Below are 16,158 nucleotides of genomic sequence, written 5' to 3' on the forward strand. Positions count from 1 at the left end.
CTACCTATCCATACATACTCAGGTGGGCCCCTCAGCTACCCTCTATTTTTAGCGCAGTAGCTCGATCAGTGTTTGCATAGTAGGTATGTCTCCTTGATCTGGGGGTGATGCCCCCACCTCAAAGGATAGACTCACCCATAGTGTAAGGCAGCGGATAATCCAGGCCTCTGATCTTATGGGCCTGTTTCACCTCTCACTTGCACGTCTCTAAATCAGGAGCAGCTCCATTGCCCAGAAGAAGTAGACACACTTACAGAAGGCAGGGCTTAATTTGACAGAGCCCATTAAAGATGGTTGTAGGGGTGGCATTTTCATCACTGGGGGCTGAATTAGATTTCACACATATATATGTCCTGCAGTAATCTAGCATGCCTAGGAAATGGGATTCCTCCCCCCCCCCCCCAATGCAAACCATAAGTGTCATGTACCCTCTTGCTAGCATTATTGTTGTTTGTTTGAATAGATGTCTTGCCGAGTCACTTGCCCTGACCTTTAGCCATGGAGGAGCTAAAATCGAACAAAATACTGTAGTAAAGTGATATCAAGTGGGAAATGCAAGACAGCCAAGGAATCCACAGTTAAGGCTGAAACTCTCATCTTACTCCTAACACATCAGGGTAAGTTAAGGACAGGGATGCAACAGTAATACTGACTTTCTTTGATTTTTGTGGTTTAAGACAGGCCTTCAATGTTACTTGAACATATTTGGAACGGATTTAATTTCCTTTGATTTATTGTCTTTTATTTTTACCCAGTAATAAACGAAGCTCCTTTTTCTCTCCATGTCCTAAGGCACACATACCCTCTGCATCTCTGCAGGGCACAAAGGAAGAAGTGGCTGGGAGCCGTTTTAAATACTTGAAAAATATATTAGTATTGATCTGACAACCTGTCTCAAAATTTCATGTGGATTGGGTCAGAAACTGGAGCCTGCAGAATGTTAACATCAGGGAGGTGTGAATCCTGCAGAGTAGAAAGATTAGTTGAAAACCATTTCAGTTCGGAAAGTAGTTTTCCATGAATATTTTCCCCTTATAATTTAGACCAAATTCATTAGTGCCCCCCCCGCCCCCAAGGGTCAGTCATTTAAAAAACAAACAAACAAAAACTAGCATATTTTCCAAACGGAAAAGAAGACAGAGCTATTTACTAGGAATGGAAAAGCTGCTCTAAATCCACATTGACATAGTGGGTGCCCTGTATATTACAGATGGAACTGGTAGCACCGCTTACAGTTCATGTTGCCTGACACTTCCCATTATAAGCGTAGAACTTTGCCAAACTTTAACCATTTGTGCTGAAATTTTCCATGCTGGGTGTCTGCCTCATTTTGAATTTTTTGGGGAAGATTCCTCAAAAACAATGGCTCAGCCATAGCCCAGACCAAGATTAGGGAAAAATGCATTGTTTTATCCATGTTAAAAATTCTTGTAGCCCCTTCATTGAGAAGCTCTAGCACCTCCATGTTTTGAAGCAGAGGCTTGACATTTGGTTGGAGTGTGTGTGGGGGGGGGGTGTCACTCTGATATCAGGAATGAGCCTTTTGCTGTTCCTGTGAAAAACTACGCACATCTGGTCAAGTTATAAGTATTCAAAAATCTGTTTGTATATACTTAGTAAAGACTTGTTAGAGGTTGGCAGGTAGATTCTCCAAAAAAGTCCACCTGCACTCCCCATGCTCCATCCCCTCACAACTCCTTGGTGCTGACTGCACTGAGCATATTTGTGATGGGGCTGGCTCCCTATACTGGCCCAGAGGGGGTTGAATTAGGCCAGGTGGGCCCACTCAGCCAATGAAGCAGATAACAGGGGAGAGATTTAGGTTAGGAGGGGGCTGGTAATTGCAAGCAAGCTCACCTGTGAGGAAACAGGCAGGGCTTATGTGAAGCAGAGACTAGCAACTGAAAGAGGGCTGCAAGGTGAAGAGTGACAGTCGCTTTCCCTGAGGGAAGAAGGGATAGGAATCCCTCAGGCCCCAGTGGACTCCAGGAGAGAGGGGTCTGACTAGAATGGGTGAAAGTAAGTTAGGAAGAAGTCCAAGGGTGAGAGCAGTAAGGTTAGAGAAGCTGCACACCTTGACTGCTTGGAAAAGGGCCCTGGACTGGAACCTGAGTTCCAGAGTGGTACGGCTTGGGACAGTGAACTAGAAGACTGCCTGGGGGGTCACTGCAGGAATGGCAGGGTTAGGGTGGTGGGTGTGATGACTGATGCCACTTGAGCAGAAAGGCTTTGAATGACTCAACCTTGAAAGGGGAAACCACTTAGTGATTTGGCGTGAGGGCTGTATCGCGAAAGAGGATGCTACAGCTCCTGGAGTGAGAGAGAGTGATGAAGTGCAACTGCAGGAAGGGGCATCTGCCTGGCAGTGCTAATCACCAGAAGGGGGCGCTGTTGAGTAGAGCACCCTGTCACAATGCTCCATCCTGGAGCTGTCGGGGTTTAGCAGTACTTTCCCTGCAACGGGTACTCACAGCAGCTGTAGGACAGAAACTGTGACTGGAGAGACTGTCTGTCTCTCCTGTATTCTGATTGCCCAGGAACCCTACTGGACATGGAGGGGAGACAGCCAGACTCAAATGCAGAAGACAAGAGCTGGACCTGGTGGGGGATGCAGCAGAGGGGAAGACTAGAGTGGGGATTGGAGAGCCCGGAGGAAGCTGAGGAAGACTGGGAGCCAGTGCGGGAGGCAAAAGACAGGAAGAGGAGCTGGGCTGATGGGACTGGAAAATGAAGGGGAGGGAATTGGAGATGACTGGGACTGGCAGGGTAAAGAGCCTGGGCAGCATTAGAGTGGGATGAGGAGCCTGGGGAGAGAGACTAGAACTTGGATGGGAAGCCCGGAGTTGGCAACTGTCTTTCCCAGTCTCATGCTAAGTGGGTTAAAATATCAAGCAAAATGTGTACACTTGCCAGTAGTTAACATAAAGATATGTAATAAAATAGGTTTGGGGAGGAAGCGGGAATAATCTGAACTGCATAGATAGATGATAGGCTATTCATCATATATCTCTACTGGGACCCATCTTCTCCATCCTGCCAATCAGTCAATTTGTCTGAAAGATAATCTACCATATACTCAGCTAGTATAAATCAGTTTAGCACCACTGAAATCAATGGAGTATCATCAGTTTACATCAGCTCAGGATCTGGCCTATGGTCTTCTAGTTCATCCACAAGTTATTCATCTCAATAATGATCACTAAGGCCCAAGGTTCAGCTTAACTTTAAACATGTGCTTAAGTGCTTTGATGAACCGGGGGCGGGGGGCCTTAGATAGCAGGAAAACCAGTTGCTTCCATGGCAGGAGTTTCTGCATGGGACTTCTAGGGCCTCTTTCTGGAGGAGGGCTGACTTGATGATCCTAGTGGTCCTTCTGGACTCAATATCTATGACTCGATCTTTCTTTCACTTCTCCCTGTATTGCATTTCAAACCCAGGCCTATTTCACATGTACTTCTTGGACAACATCCCCCTTCTATGCTCTTTCTGTTCCATGACCCTTCTGGCAGATCTTCTGTCCTCATTACTCACACTGACACATTTTGTAACATACAGAGCTAACCTTCAAAATCCAGCTTTTGAATTTTCCTGAAATCTGTACAAGAAAATACACCCCCCACCCACATTTAAAAAAAAATACTTGTTTCAGGTCCCAGTGGGTGAAAACCCCAGGATGGGAAAGTGAAGATAAACATAGCAGAGCTTTTCAGAATTTTTTATTTGAAGTTCCAGCTCGTGCTGCTCTCCAGTTTTGCCATCGTAAAAGAAAATCCAAAGCCCCTACATTGCAATAGCAAGGCAGGCAGTGTATGTATACTTTAAACCCCAAGAGGGCTGAAAATTCCGACTCCGAGTTCCCAGTGTCAGAAGTGTAGTACAATAAACCATTGTGTTTTGTTTAAAATATGGCAGCTCAACTTGTCCTGTGTTTCGACAGAGGGTTTTGCAATGGTGGTGAAGAGAGACAGGTGAAAGGTTTAGTTGTTTCCTGAACCCTCTCCCATTTCCCTCTGACACTTCTGGAGTCAAATCCATTCACTTCTAAATGTTGCAATGTTTGTGTTTCGATTAAAACCTCATCAGTTTTAAAAATCCTCTCCAATCCATTCAGGCAAGTGTTTTTTAAAAGGAGGTTTAGACCATATGGTTTGACATCCAATATATGGATGATGGAACTGCACAGGAGAGTGCAAGGAGAAAATCAGGTATTGTCTGGCAGCTCTAAAATGGATTATGACTTCTTTTGGATTACGGCTTTTAAAGGAACAGTGTTAAATACCTTTTTGCAGGGACATTGTCAGCTAATGGAATAAACAATTTTGACAAACCAATAGTCTGACTTGGCTCTGCTGTTCTCTACGGAGTTTCATTATGGGTTTATTTAAATATTTGGATGACGTCTGGATAGTGGGAAAAAATGTTTATGAATCTAGAAAGTACCACAAACATTCACACAAGTTGGTTTTGTCCAAAAAAGTGAACTAAAAGTGACTTCTTGGCTATTCATCATTATTTACTGTCTTGTTTTAAAGCTTTCAGTCATCCAGTCAAAGAGCAGAAACAGTATCATGTGACAAATCACACATGACGAATAGCAAACAGTCGAAGTGAACAGCTTGCAAACGATTTGTCCAGACATTTCAGTAAAGTCCTTTGAATATGGAGACAGCCTTTAAGGGAATTAGGCACCAAAATGCCATGGAATTTCTAACTTCCCTGACTCCCACAGATGCCTTTGAAAATCCTCATCAGAAATTACAGATCCATCTGGAGAAATCAGGATTGGTTTGCGAACAATTGGCAAGGAGAATAAAGAGAGTTAAATTCCCAATAAATATTATTTATAGTGACTAAACCACCCACCTCTGCTTTTAATAGACAAATCATTTACTGTCCACTGATTGTGATGCCCTTTCAGGAGTTTTGGGGAAAAAAATCTTGTCCTGTTTTGTTTGATAAAACTTAACATTTTTTTTTCTTGTGTCCTTAACAGGGGTTGTTCCAGTCTCCGTTTCTTCCAGTATTTTTTTAATCCCAATAAGACCAGTGGTCTGACCTGAGATTTGAGCATTGTTCTAGGGTCATGAACATTCTGAAATAATCGAAGCTAGACAAAGAGATGTTCAGATCTCCACGTACGTCACCCCTGCGAGGACAAGTGTGATGGGGTACCTCCCCCACACAGCTGGTGAAAGGATTAATGTGAGTCTGAGATGCCAATTAACCCACCTGGTTGTGGGTGAGCCAGCTCTAATTAATGATGGCACCTAGCTGGGGAGGGGCTGGATGGTGCTATAAACAGAGGAAGTTTGGCCACTGCATGGAGAAGCTCTGCAGTCATAGTTCAGGTAGTGAAGAGCATGTCAGGGAATAAGAAGACTCTTGTAGGGTGAGGAGAAAGCCTAGGGAAATGCTTGATAGGAAGAAGTCCAGAGAGGTTGCGGCAAGGATCCTGGTGCAGTGAATCTTGACTGCTTTTCGTATGGTCCCTAGACTAGCATGATAGCATGTAGCCCTTGAAAAGAGGGTGTGGACTACTGAAAGCCCTGAGAAAAGGATGTCTGGCCCACTGTGTCTGAGAGTGGATGTGAATAGTAGTTGAAGCAGGAGTTAGTAGCCAGAATCTGAGTCCAGGATCAGAGCTGGATTACCTGGAGTGACACAGGCTGTTGCCACTAATGCAACAGTAGGCAAATGCTTTAAGCACCTGCCAAACTACTGCTGCTGGGCTGCTGACTCTTCAGACAGGGTAGCCAATTAGGCAGCTTTCTATAGGCCAGCTGTGCTCGTTAGGTTGCCTGGAAACTGGCTCTGCTACAGGCCTGAAGTCCTCATGCACTGAGTTCAGAAGTGAAGGTGGCAGACCAGATAGAGACTTGTTCTTGCAGGACTCCATGCTATGCCTGAAGGGGTGGGAGTAAATGTGACCCAGTGGAAGGTCTGAGTCACAGGAAGAGACAGATTGCTGCAGGGCTGGAAGAGGAGAGGCTGCTATGTCATGCCCAGCTGCAGGGAAGCCCAGTGGTCAGCTAACTCTTTTTATAGCAAATCACAGTCTTTCTGCTCCATTTGGTGATATTAACTTGTACTCCCTTTTGCTGATGGGAGGAGCGGTGTGCAATGCGGTGCTTAGGATTTTCAAATGTGTGTCGCTCCTGTAGTGAAAGTCAATAGGAATCAGTCCTTTGGGCCCCGTTGCAAATCCAGCCTTAAATAAACACTGGTTACTGGCATCTTTTAGCTTTAGGAGGATGGAGTAACGAGGTTTTAAATTTAGATATTTAGGTCCTGATTCTGGGCTGTCAGAGCTGTACTCTTTGCAGGAGGGAGGTCAAAGGTAATTTTATGCCCCCTTTACCTGCCCCTAAGACCTTGGGTCTGGCTGCTGGACTAGCTCAGTCTCCAAAATAAATTGGAGCAGGCTGCTCTAATTTACTGCTGGCTACCTATAGCTCCGAGGGACTATTCTAGCCATTGGGGATCATAGGCGCAGAGAGCGAGCGCCTCTTTCCGCTGTATGTGACCTCCTGCATTAGGTGCTAGGACGGGACGTAGCTTAAAAGTCACTACAGTGGTACTATGCCATTTAGTAAGATTCTCCACAAGACAGTTAAGATGACCTCTTGGCTCCTTTGTGCTACTGGAGTGGTGCAAAGTAGCTATAGCAGAGCCTGGGGTCTTGGCTTTTGAATGCAGACAGCAGAGCTCAATAGAAGCAAACACTTTTTGAGGCACTGTTTGATCACATTTGGGGCCTAAAATATTCAGTGGTGTCGTCTTCACTTTGAGTAAAGTACCTTGAGCACAATGGGCCAGATTCTGCTCTAAACCAAGTGTAAATCTGAAGTGACTACACTCACTTCAGGGGAGCTACTCCAGATTACCTGGTATAAAGAGGCCAGATTCTGCTCTCCTGGGGTCATATTAATCAGTGGTACACTTGGCTTCACCACTGTAAGTTAGGCATTGCCAGTGCCAGGAGGATGCACCTTGCATGCACTGATCATTTGTGACCCATCGTTGATTGTGGCTGCTGAAAATAGTGTGGTAAATGCGAGTGCAGGTGCATGTACTGGCTTTGATCATGATGTAGTGGTGTAAATACACACAGAGCATTTGAATTAAATCACCGTTACCTCTTTGTAGACTTTTGCTAGTGCTCGGGAGCAAGCGACGTCGTGAGCCCCTGTCTTCCCCCTCCTTCCGAAGGCTGGGACCTGACCGGTTCTATTGTCTGCAGCTGCCCTTTAAGAAAAGCTTATCGAATTTATTAGCGAGGCATCCAGTGAACATTGTTGCCAGCTCCCACAACTTCATTATGAATCTCACAGTATTTGGTGGTTTTCCCAAAGCCCCAGCTCTGAGTTATGTGACTTTTTTTTTTTTAAGTGAACTTGTAGCCCTCAAGAATGCAGAGAAAAGCTTGAAAGCATGAACCCTAAAGGCTCAAAAAACCATAAGGCTAAGAAAAAACCTTTTTCGGCTTAAAAATCATGAGATTTAAAAAAAAATTCAGGATGTTTTTTGGAGCTTGTCTCATGATTGTGGATGCTTGGTATGAACAGTACTTCTATAGCAATTATTCTAAAACCCAGGGGAAGTAGGTCCTTTCTACTGGCAATTAAAAAAAGAATTTGGTAGCGGGGATATAATTCTCAATTACATTTAATGGGAAGGTTCAAAAGATGCCTAGGAAGAGGATAGTTTTCTATTAAATCCTGCAGTGTGTGCCATAAGGGACTCTCTGCTGTGGTCTTGTTAAAGTACTGGTGTCCCTTGTTTTTCACCCTTTCTTGTAAAGAGCCAACCACCACCTTCCGTTTGGGCATCCAGTAGGCTTTAAAAACCAGAACAAAGAAAACAAACAAGCTAAGAGATGAAAGGCAGGGAAGGCCCCATCTTTCCATGTTTCCCTGTGTGTGCAGGCAGCGGGGGGGCTGAAGGGGGAAAAAGCCCTTTCCATAGTGCTGCAATGCTTGTCCCACAGGAAGCAAGGCAGTTTGCAGGACAGAGGGCTTTGTTCAGGTCAGAGCAGCTAAACTGTCTCTCTCCTTGTTTAGAAGCAGGGGGTGGGCATAGAAGGAGCAAAGGATTGGAGGGAAATAGCCTGTATGTGGGGTCTCTTTCCTTCTCTGTGCCTTGCTGCCCAGATTCTCCAAATGCACCTGGTCCCTCTACCTCCATCCCTGCTCCTTTGTCTCACAACAGCCCCCACACTGTTTCTGATTCTGGCTAGAATATGCAGTGGTGGTTACAGCCCGGGCCTGGATTCCTAGATCCAATTTTGCAGCCCCACAGCTAGAGCAGGAAGAGTGAGAATGAGGGTTATCTATTCTAGTTCAGGGACATGAACACTTTTTTGGGAGGAGCTCCAGTCTGGATTCTCTCTTCTATGGTTTCCTGCAGCGTTCTGCCCCACCACAATGCTGGGAGGATCTGGTAGGGCATGTTTAGGACCCTCTCTCATCTGATGGCTCTCAACTGAGCAAGCAGAAGCAGCTCCCCATAAAAATCTGATCTTTAATTTTCTAGCACCCACACAGCTGAGATGATCTTCTGACCTTCCGTCTTGTTTCTAGGCTGCAAGACCCACTAATGTGCAGAGAGAAAAACCAATATAGCCTTATGCTGGCACTGCCATCCAGGCTCCTATACCTATCCATTATCTCAGATCAGATGGGGATAGGAGCACTGACCCTGCCAGGCTTTCCCCACTATCCACCACTCGCTGTGCAGATTGCTCACACATGATGTCTAATGGCATTTGCTCATTCGGTCCCTTCAACCTGCCTTCATGACTGCTCTCCTTGTTCACGAGCCTTCCCATGTTATTGATCTATTATAGGCCACTCTCTGCCCATCAGACTTACCACCACTCATCCTGAATTGTACCAGATCTGTATCTAGTGTAACCTGTGCTTGCGGGTGCTGCCGAATGCCTCTTTTAATCACACCCTCCCTGCGTGTCTGGCTGTAAAATCTCAGAATGACTGTAAGGATGGGAAAGACTAGGAGATCCTTTTGGTATTCTCAAGGTTTTTACAATCTCATAGGGGCATACACTGTGGCAAGGAGATCTGTGTGGGAGGCAGAGAGCTGGATCTACCTTGGGGTTCCCAAAAGCATTGGATCCAGCCAGCTGGGTACTTATTTAAACCAAACCTGTGACTCTTTGAGTTCACCTGTTGCTATTTATCCTGAAGAGGCCAGGATGGAATTATTTCCTTGCATCTCACTTCAACCCCTTTGTAATTCTCAGTGTAATAGGTACTATTTCCTGCCAGCTTCTTACAGCTGTGATATATTAGGTGTTGAATAGCATTCAGCCTGTTTAAAACTCAGCAGTCAAGGCAATGTCATGTGTCATCACTCTGTTATGCTTGTTTCACGTCAGCGTGGCACTGTTGGTTGTCATGTAGAGTTACACTGGCATGAAATGGGTGTAATGGAAGGCAGCTCAGGCCCAAGGGGGTGTCGAATACTGGAGTTCATCTAGAATGTTTGCAGAGTAGAAGGTGGCTGGACCATGCAGTTGCATCCGAGGGTAGCCTTGCAAATCTACCCTTTCCGAGTACCTCCCACGCCGCCATCGAAACCCTGGAAGAGTAAGGTTCTCCCACAGCAGCATGAAATTCATCTCCAGCAGCCGAGAAAACAATCTGTCTTGTTTACAGACTAGCAAGGGATTTGTGCATGCACGTGTCTGACTAAACGCTGGCTAATGTATCGGTTTGACTGCTCGGTGGGTCTGGTTTTGTACAAGATGTTTTTCAGACTTGATTTCTGCTTTTTATTAGAACAAACTGGCAGTGAAAGAGATGGGGATGATGTGTTACTAGGGTGAGGGAGGAAAGAGCTGGTGGTAATTCCTTCTTTAATGAAAACCAGCTTCTATGTAAAGAGAACAGGCCCTGATAAACCTTTCGGCTTCCTGCAGAGGATTTTGCTGGACCCCCCTCCTTGGATCAAACACCTGGTTTTGCTGAGACCATGTTTTAAAACTTTTTGTTTCCAGGTAACTAGCTTCATTCTTCACAATAGGGAGCAACACTAAAGAAAATGACAGGTTTCAGAGTAGCAGCCCTGTTAGTCTGTATCCGCAAAAAGAAAAGGAGTACTTGTGGCACCTTAGAGACTAACCAATTTATTTGAGCATAAGCTCTCGTGAGCTGTAGCTCTCGTGAGCTTACGCTCAAATAAATTTGTTAGTCTTTAAGGTGCCACAAGTACTCCTTTTCTTTTCGCTACAGAAAATGTAATCAGCCACACTTTGCTAGCCTATCCTCCAAGGGAGATAGGGAAGGGTTTGTTATTTTAGTATTTATTGGTGCACTTTTCTGCTTGTGAAGTTTCAGAGAGTAGCGAGGCAGGAATCGTTGGACACTTGCCATGCAAGCTTTTGCCACCATGTGCCACCATTGACCTCAATCATACACGGATTCATAGTTGGGAGGGGGGTGGATTATGGCCAGAAGCAGCCATTATAGTCTTCTAGTCTCAGCTGTGCAACACAGACCACATGCTAGCCCAAACTTTCCTAGGTGCCTCTGGAGCAACTCTGCCCAGCTATGTCGAATGTAAGGCTTTTGGGGGTCTAAGCTGAAATCACCAACTCCTTTCATGTGGGACCCCAGGCTGGATGGCATGTACGCTGTGCAGCACCTATGTAAAGGGAGACTTAGTCTACAGCACAAAGCCCTGGAACTGGAAGATGTCAGCCCCGTATGTTAGTGAGGGGAGGGGGGTCTGAGATAAATCAAAGGACAGGAGACACTCGGTGAAGTAGTCTGACAAATAGCTGGTGCAGAAAGGCGAATTCTTACAGCATGGCCTTTCCCAGCAGGTGCCTGCTTTCTCCCCCACCACCCCATCTCTCTGTTCTTTCTTTTTTCCCCCTCTCTCTTCCCATGTTGAGGGAGCCTGGTGCTCCAATTCCTGAGAGAGGAATCAGTGCTGTATTTGTGCCTCTCCTCTCTTCTGCAGGCTCAGACCTGCACTAGTGGTAACCAGAGCAGGTGGGGGTGGAGGTGTACAGAGGGGGGAAGAATCAGAAAATGTCCAGGAGGCATTAAGTGGAGATGAGCAGCAACAGAAAGGCATGTTCTGGGGGAGCGATGGGGGAAGCCTTTTCATTTTAACTAACCAAACACTGCAGGATTGGTTGGAAAAAGCAGGGGGACAGCCCCAGGGAAGGAAAACATTGGGGGTGGGGAGACAGGCCTGTCTCTCTCGGTTCCCCATCCCCCAGTGGTTGCACCTATGTTTGAAGCACAATGGGGCTGTTGGGGAGCCTGGAGTAAGAGTCAGGAGTGGGGCTCTAGGCTCCATTGCTGGGAGAGCCAAGTGGGTGTGTGCCTTTTCCATGCCAGGAAGCGGAGAGCATAGGAAATGGGGCTCTGAGGAGGAACGTTCTGGAGGCCTGAGAGCTGCTGGGTAGTGGGAAAGGGAAGATGTCTACCAGAGGACAGTGCTTAGTCCCATTCCAGCTGGACATCTCGTTCTATTATTTACTTCAGTGGAAAATCAGGGCTCATAGTGCAAACAAGAGTAGCACAAATGGGAACAGCATGTTCCCTGGAGAGAGAGTTAGCCAGACCTGACAACTGCCCAAGAGGCATCGCAGGGACACAGCATCTGCAGGGCTACGAGCCAGTCGGGTAATGGCTGAGTGGAGAGAGGGGATGGCAAGCAGGGAAGAGACTGTGTGGTTCAGTGGATAGGTCCTGGGTGTAGGCTTCAGGAGCTCTGGATTCTACCCCTGGCTGTTCCGCTACCATGCTGCATGTCTATGGGCAAAACACTTCAGTCCTGTTTCCAGGGTTGAATTGTAAACTCTTTGGAGGCAAGCACTGTCTCTTGTGTTCACACAGTGCCTGGCACAATGGAGCTGTAGCTGGCCAGAATGGCCTCGAGGCACTACTGTAATATTTTTATATTAAAAGGAGACTGGCAGTGAAAAGAGAAAGTGGGAGGAAAGGAAAGGAGCGAAGGAAAAGGGAAAAGAGTGCCAGGGATTTCAGTGGAAGATTTGATTTGCCTTGACTTGAAGATAATGAGTGAACGTCCACCAGCCGGCATTGGTGGTGCTGAAGGTCTGTGGCCCTAAAGTTCTCAGGCTCTTTCTGCACTTGAAATAGCTTTTAAATCAAGTTACTGCCAAACAGCATCACAGTTAGCTTCTGCAGCTGGCATGGCTATATCATCTGGGGTGACAGCCGATGCCATGTGTCTGAAAGCCCAGATCAGAGCTTTGTTGTCCCCTGTAAGTACATACAGACCCATGCTCCCCAGGAGAGCTTACAATCCAAATAGACAAGGCAGACAAAGAGAGAAGTATCATCATCCCCATTTTATAGAAACACCGAGATTAAGTGATTTGCCTGAAAAGTTTGTGGCAGAGTTGGGAATAGAACCTAGACTTTTCTTTCTGAGTTCTAGGTCCGTGCTCTAACCACCCACGTGTTCTTCCTGAAATCTGAGCTTGGCTTCTCCCCACAGTGAGTTTTGCCTTTATGAGCCAGGCGTGTTGGGCAGCATGCAAGCAAGCATGTATAGTGCATCGAAGAGGATGGAGTTCCAAGCTCAGCAAGGGACCTTAGGCCTAGTCTACTCTATCTGGTCTTTAGTTTCATAGCTACGTCTGCTAGGAGTGCCGGGAAGACAGGCCTGGCTGTAATCTCACTTATGCTGTGGTGAATCTGGAATAGCTCCATTAAAGATAATGGCATGGCACCCAGCATCAGCCTGGTGACAGAGAGAATCAGGAGGACTTTTGTGGTCGTCTGCCAGCATGATGACTGGCCCTTGCACAGTCTTCCACAGATGTTAACGATCCTCAAATGACTCTTTTCTGGTAGGAGGGGAAACTGGGATAGAAAGGTAAAGGAATTGGTCCACGGCCACTCTCTGCCCCATCCTTCAGACCACACTGCCCTTCTTCCCAGGACTGTCTTCCTTCACTTCTCTCCAGTGGAGACTCTTCCTCTCCCCTTCGCCTCCAAGCCTGGGAGAGGGAATGGATGTAGCAAGGAGGGAGCTCTACAGGCTTGGTGATCGGGGAGGGGAACTGTATCCCACAGGGGCCTGCATACAGGTGTGCGGGGCATGTTGATGCGTGCACCGGTCCTCCCATGTCTTGAGGACAGTGCACATAATGGAGGAGATGAGGTAATGTGATAAATAAGCATGGGGTTGGTTGTCTCCCAGGGTAAAATGTGACTCTGCTGTGGGGGAGCATGCAGGGAAGGAATGTAAAGGGAAGATGCCCCTATGAGGGAGACTGCCCAGAGCAGCTACTCTCCAAAAAACCACTGTTTTGGAAGGGATATAGGCCCTGATCCAGCAAAGCACTTAAAGACCTGCTCAACTTCAAGCATGTGAGTGGCGCCCATTGACTTCAATTATATTATTTATATGCTTAAAATTAAGCATGTGCTTAAGCGCTTTGTGGGATTAGGGCCATAAACTAGCTACTAACTGAGAGATCCTACCCCCAGTAAAGATATTTTCCCCCTAATTCTCACAACTGCCCACGGCAGTGCTTTTTGTACCTTCTTCTGAAAGAGCTGGTCACTCGCTGAGATGGGATACTAGATGGACCATTGGTCTTATCTGGTACGGTAATTCATACGTTCTTTGCCTTGTAAACATCCCATAGCGCACAGCCGGGTGGCATACACCACCTCATATGTATCTTGTTAACTATGAAATATGAATATCATTATGTTAAGAGCTAGCAAACCAATTGGGTTTCTCCAGCCCTCACCAAGGATCAGCCAGTGCTACCAGGACTTGGCATTCTCCTTGACAGTTGTATGGAAAAAACCCATCTATAATATAGATATCTATCTGTATACAAGCAAATGTTCTGAAATGGAGGCGGGGCCCCTGTCAGGATTATTATAGCCGCTGAAGTTTTAAGTATATTGCGGCAAAAGCTAAAATATCAGCTGGGATCTCAGCCCGAGTTTGGCCATGAACAGGACGCCTCAGAAGTGTTCAGGAAATGAACAGGGGCCCAGTCGAGTGAAGCCAAGGCTTCTGTGGCTGCTCCATCCCACCCAGAGCTCTGTCAGAGAGAGAAAACCCTGCTAGGAAACTTAGAGCTGCAGAGGAAACAAGTATTATCGCCCCCACTCTGTCCTAGGAGCAGCTAGACAGCCAAACATCCAACAGCAATTCATCAGGGATTAGAGATCTTGTTATATAGGGCAGTACGGGACTCAGTAGGGATTTCAAAATATTCTATATTATTGGTGTTGACCAGCATGACACAGTCTGAATATCAGGCCAGATCCTCAGCTGGCGTAAATTGGCTTATTGGTCTCTTTGATAGAGCCATGCTCGTATATACCTCCAGAGAACCCGACCCATTGCCTGTAGCATCCCGAGTGACTTAGTTGGGGAAAGAGCACCTGGGTGCAGGTCATACAGGAACAGGGTAGTGAAGGGAATTGCATTAGGTATAGCTTATCCAGACACCATGTGATGATTTCTGTGAGTAGCTTTTCTTACAACAGGGAGCAATCTACTATGTCTGAAGTGGATTGTCATAGAGGAGTAGTGGACTTGGGTTCAGGCAATGATCACATGCCTGTCATAGGCATAGCCCGTTTATGTGCAAGAGAGTGGAGCAGAGGGACTGTAAAAGAAAAAAGAAAATGGCTTAATTCTGGCCCCTGCCCTACACACCCCCGCACGTTCCTTGCCCGTCCCCCCAGCAATGTTTTCAGTAAATAGGGTGCTGGTGCAAACTGCAGATATAACAGTGCTGGAGTGTGAAGTCCCCTTTAACGATGGCACATAAGGAGTAGCAATGTGAGTTTCTCTGCATTGTGGGAAGGGAGAGGGGAGTCCAGTCTCTTTTCTTCATTCTTGACCTCTGGGCTCAGATGGGCAACGGTGGTGCCAGCTGGATGGCATTGATTTTCTACAACTGCCCTGGGTTTGTTGGGGTAAACTCATCTAAAATCCGTCTTTCCTGGAGACAGAGGCTGCACCAGGGATTGAACATAGCTCCCCACTTGCTCCTTATGGAAAGAAGGAGAGTTGATGCACCCATTCTCTGTAATCTGTGCTAGCTGTGACTGTCCCTTATAGGTGACAGTGTTCATATATGAACCCCTTCATAGCCTCAGTACTTGAGCTTCTCACTCTCTGCCCCTTGCCCAGTAGCTATAACTGCCCAGGTTGGTTCAGACACCAGGCTTTAGGGCTAGCCAGGATCAGGTGGGGGAACTCTTTCCTTGAGGAGGTCCCTTGATAGCTACCCTTACAATACAATGTAAGTCCACTCTTATCAAACACACACGTGGCCCTGTCTGGGCTGACTGGTAATTGGATTGCGATCTACTCGTTTCACATGTGGACTGCCCAAACATCTGTCAGATGCCAGTGGCTCTCAATCAGCTGCCACCCTGTAGCAGAGTCAGACCAACCAGCCAAAATCCCTCTATCCCATCACAATTCCTTGAACCATCTAGTGGCTCTTCTTCCCAGGTTCTACAGAAATATTTCAAAGACAGCCTTTAGTTTGAGTTGCTTTGAGTTGAAGTGCTTGCGATGTTGGGATTGAAAACAGAAGCCTTAATGAACGTGCTGAAGGTGGAAGCTATGTAGCATGGCCTTGTAACTCCTGCCTTTGAATACCGCAAACTGAAATACGAGGGTTGCTTGGAGAATATAAACCCTGCATGGTCTGATTAGCGGCTGGAATAGTACGAGGGTAACCCCAGTGGGCAGGAGGGTGACTCATTTCTCCAGAAAGGACAACACTGTTTATTAACCGCTGTCCCTTTGAAGGGAAAAATGGAGAAAACATCCCATAGCCAAAGTTATGATGAACCATCTAATTGTTCTGCTGGTATGTTTGCTTAAGGGTTTTCCTTTGCTCTGTGTACACTAAGAAATAGTTTCTCTCTTGCAGTCGTTGCACCCAGATGATAGTCATTAGCAACACCACCAACAGAGCAGTTGTGCACTCCTAGTCCCAAGTCTTTTTATCCCTGTTTGTTTCTTCAGTACTGGGGAGGGAATGACCTAGAGACCGAAGCCCTCCCCTTGTTCACAAAGCAAGTGACGTACAAGCTGCAGCAGTTCCATCTCTGCATTGCCATGCCAATAGTGGCTCAACCTTCAACTTGGAAGGAGCCTCGACCT

This window comes from Lepidochelys kempii, chromosome 6 (genome assembly GCF_965140265.1).
Source record: "Lepidochelys kempii isolate rLepKem1 chromosome 6, rLepKem1.hap2, whole genome shotgun sequence".
NCBI classification, from domain to species: Eukaryota; Metazoa; Chordata; order Testudines; family Cheloniidae; genus Lepidochelys; species Lepidochelys kempii.